This window comes from Alligator sinensis, unplaced genomic scaffold, assembly GCF_000455745.1.
Source record: "Alligator sinensis unplaced genomic scaffold, ASM45574v1 scaffold854_2, whole genome shotgun sequence".
In the NCBI taxonomy this organism is placed as follows: domain Eukaryota; kingdom Metazoa; phylum Chordata; order Crocodylia; family Alligatoridae; genus Alligator; species Alligator sinensis.
In genome coordinates this window covers 205,253-209,696 of record NW_005843208.1, presented here as the reverse complement: position 1 = coordinate 209,696, position 4,444 = coordinate 205,253, and the positions used below count along the sequence as shown (strand labels likewise).

The 4,444-nt window shown below is 50.4% G+C and overlaps 1 pseudogene; it reads left to right on the top strand.

Annotated features, from left to right (window-relative positions):
* The first annotated feature begins 4,330 nt into the window (after positions 1–4,330).
* LOC112548489 overlaps positions 4,331–4,444 on the top strand; it is a 10,115-nt pseudogene continuing 10,001 nt past the window's right edge.

The window sequence follows — 4,444 nt, the reverse complement described above, 5'->3', positions numbered from 1 at the left end:
CTCACCAATGCCACATAGAGGGGAAGTATCACCTCCTTGGACCTGTTTGTCATGCATCTGCTGATGCACGATAAAGTGCCGTTAGCTTTGCTGACGACGTCGTCACACTGACAACTCGTTCCTCTTGGAGTCCACTATGACTCTGAGATCCCTTTCTGCCTTGGTGCTGCTGAGAGGGTCACTTCCCAGTCAGTAGGGGTACTGGATATTTTTGCACCCTAGGTGCAGCACTCTGCACTCATCCTTATTGTACTGCATCCTACTGTGTCCTGCCCACTTTTCTAACCTGTCCAGGTCTGCCTGCAATCATTCCCTACCCTATGGAGTGTGCACTTCACCCCACAATTTAGTATCGCCCACAAATTTGAACAGAGTACACTTCACACCCACATCCAAGTCACTGATAAAGATATTGAAGAGCACAGGTCCAAGTGTAGCAAAACTCCTGGTTTTTCTTTTTTTTCTTTTAAAAAGCATTCCCTCCCCTTCCCCAGCCATTCTGACTTTTTCTCTCCCTCTCTATTCCCTATAGATAAGTATAAGTGAGCTAAGACATAGGATAAGCTTCAGCATTTTATTTTGGTAGCAAGCTGCATTTGTTTTGTTTTTTCCCCGTTATATTGTATAATTATTACATTTATCTTGATTTTTACTGTTCTATATTACTGTTTTACTGATGCTATATGATTTAGGCCTACATATGTAAGTTAGCATAAGTCATGTCAAGTTTCCATTTTTTTTGTCAAGTCTCCATCTTGTCCCCATGCCCTATTGTGTAACCTATGGCTCATACCTACCCCTCCTATATAACTTGGTTCCTGACTGTTTCCATTGTCTCTCAAGGGTGCTTGAGAGACAATGGCAGTAGGTCTAAAAATAGCTCCCTCTGAATGACTGAACCATCAGCACCAATACCTGCACCAACTACCCAGCCCTTGGAACCACCCTCAGCACACTAGATTAGTCTACTACAGTCAAGACACAAAAGATGAAGCAACCCACCATTGTGCCAAGGCTGCACATGCTCAGTAAGAACACCTGGAGCCCTCTTCAACCAAGGACTTGGACTCTGTTTCTCTTCCCCACCTGGACTCCAACCCTTCCAATGAGTCTCTTTCTCCTGCTGCCATTGTGAGTGCGTGTGTGTGTGTGTGTGTGTGTGTGAACCAATAACTTCATGGGGATGTATAGTGTGTTGTCTGTTTAATAAACCTGTTATTTTGAAACCCCGAATTGGGTTTTTGTCTATTTTCAGACTGTTTCCTCCTTGACACTGCTTATGTGTCCCCTAAACTCCCAGCTGTCTGCCTCAGTTTCCATCCCCAAGCTCCCAGGTTTCTGCCTCAGTTTCTTTTCTGGCTGTCTCCCCCTTGCCACTGGGCTTTTTCCCTTGCACCAGTGACCTTGAGTAACCCTGGGGCCACTTGACTTTGAGTAACCCCAAGCCTTATTTCCTCAGCCCAGGTTCTCTCTAGTCTACTGGTTCTAATCCCGGTTCCAGCAACTCCAGTACCCCAAACACACATACACATACATACCATACCAGCCAAGTTAGGAACTCACCTGTGTGTATGTGTAGGTGGGTGGTATGTGTGTGAACTGGTGAATATACACACATATATATGTGTGATATACGGATTAGTGATCTGTGTATGTGTATGGAGTGTGTAGGTATTGACAACTGATTGTCATCTAATTTTGGTGTGTATGTGCTTGAATTGGTGATAGGTATGTGCCTAGGCTGGTTTGGATGTGTATGTGCCTGAGTTGGTGGTGTGTTTGTGTGTGTGTATGCATCTAATTGATTTGTGTGTTTTGTATATGTGCAATTGTGTCACACCCTTCTGTCTAACAGTGCAATATTGAGATCCTGAGAGTTGGCTTGACCCCACAGGGCAACACAAGGACTCCCTGTGGGACCCTACTACCCACATCCTTCCATTTTGATACCGCCCCATCTACTACCACTCTCTGGGTGCAACTGGTAAGCTAATTTCCCACCCACTAGACCGTGTAAAAAGTTATGTCACAGACACTTAATTTATTTATGAGAATGGGATGAGATACCGTATCAAATGCCCAGGTGCCCCTGTTCCCCCTCCCATGCCTGGCCCTGCTTCCCTTCCAGACTGGGGCCCTTTGCCCGGTCCATACAGTTAACCTGCACACCCGAAGCCGAATTGCAGTCGGTCTCCCTGCAATCCCATCACAGCCCCTCTCGGCACTGCCCGAGCGCACCCTCCAGCCAGCCAGAGCCCCGAGGACTCCTCCCATGGGTGCTGGGGGTGGTCAGGCAGCCCACCAGACATCAGCCCTCCATGGGCCAGTTGGACATGGGGTGCTGGAGCTGGCCCCAATCCTGAGGCATGTGCTTCATGGCTGGAGCCCTACTGCTCTCCCTGGCTACTGCACAGCTAGGCTGGGCCTGTCTGCACAAACGGCCATCAGACCTCCCCACTCATGGACTCCTCCAGTGCTTGGGCAAGCTGGTCCTGTGCACTGAGCCCAAATGCAATCCTGTGGCTGCTCTTTGCTTCCCTGCCTGCAGCTGCTGGGGGAAGAGGGAGGTGCACTCTGGCAGGCAAAAGTGAAAGCACAGGACACAAATGAAAGTACAAGCCAGGTTCACGAGGCTATGTTCTGACCAAACCTCCCAGATCACTTCCATCGCATGCACCAGCCTGCTCGGAGCATCTGTCTCTCTGGCCCGGCTTTGCCTTGGAAACCTCAAAGGTGAGTGGAGGGGCTGCCTTCAGAGCAGAGAGGCAGTGGCAGGGTCCAGGCGCTTGCTGCGCTTCTCCTGGATCAGCACCCAGATGAGACCATACAATGGTTTCCTCTTCTTCTGGATGCTGCTTCTGGCTCCAGCCCTGCTGCTTCCCTGCCTGTGAGTGCACCCAGGCAGCCTGGGAGGCTCAGAGGTTGGGGACAGCAGCCCCCATCAAGCCCCTCGGTGTTTTCAGGCTAGTAAAGGTCTCAGTCTGCAGGGACAGCGAGGGCTCGGAAAAGTCACGCTGGGTGCTGTATCTGGGGGTCATTTCCTTGTGTTTCTGCGGGGGCCTCTTGTAAGCAGCTGAAGCAGGGAAGGGGGCACGGCCAGCACAGGGAGAGCCGGACGAGGGGTGTCAGTCTCAATGCGCAGACCTGAGAGTAAGGCTGCCCAGAGCTGGGGAAATTCTCCTGCCACATGCATGGCTGTGCTCCCCAGAGACTGGGCTTGACTAGGTCCACTTGTTCCAGCAGGATTATTTTTATCGGGAAAGTTTCATAATGTGTGCTCTCACCGCTGAAATCACCATTTTCCCAGATCTGACACAATTTCTCCACCCAGTGCCACTTGAGTTCACTGAGAAACCCATGCAATGGCTGTTGCAATGTGGCCATTACACACCAGGTGGAAAGGATCAAAATTGTTACGGTTGGGCAGTTCAAGAATCAGGTTAATTACCGTTCATTTTTGTTGTACTGAAACAGTTTCCAGTTAGTACATTCCTGTTACCCACATTTCTGTGTGGGTGACAGGAGGTAGCTCTTCCTCCAGGCCATTTTGTTGAAGACTGGGCTTCCCCTTGACTCTATGTTCTAATTAATGAACTTCATTCTCGGGAGGAAAAAAAAAACACTACATCACCAAGCAATGGACTATCAGGCTATAGGATGCTTCTAGACAGAAGTTATCACCAGCTCAACAAGCGTTGGTCTAAGAGAGGGGTGTCAGACTATGGCCTCCCAGGCAGGTCTGGCCCCTGGGGCTCCTGGAGGGGCCAGGAATTCAGGGGTGGGGGAGTGGGTTTTGGGGCCCACCACCAAATTCCAGCCTAAGGAGCCCTGCTGGGACATGGGCCATCAGCAAAGGGCAAGCAACACCACATCCACTACTGCGACTTCCTGTCACTCACCCACTGCCGCTGGTCCTGGTGCTGGAGCTGGGTCCACATTGGCAGGGTTGATGGTAGTTTTATGAAGATTCACAAGTTCTGGATTGTCTGGGCTGGTTTGGACACGGCTCATCCTGTCTCAGGCAGGGGTTGGACTGGATGAGCCCTGGAGGTCCCTTCTAGCCCAGCTCCTCTATGGCTCTATGATTCTCTGCATCAGTCAAGCTAGGAAACCTTGGGTCCCAACTGGCTACTATGAAAAGGTGACTCGATGGGGTCAACTCAGCAATAAGAGTCAGCCGTTATAACAGGTGCTTGACTACGGAGTAAGAAACCTGCCTAGGGAGCGGGGCAGTGGTGGAAGAAGCAGGGAGTGTTTGGCTGGGAAAGGGCAGAAGAGCTGGTGTGTGCCAGCAACTTGCTGGTGTTCCTGAAGTCGTGAGATACAAGTCATGACCCAGGCACAAACAAAGCAATGAGAAGTTTCTGCAGAGGAAATCCTGGTTCCTGGGGCTGACAGGGCGCAGCCAAGGAAAGGGACTACAAGGGGATTTGTGCTTGGTCCT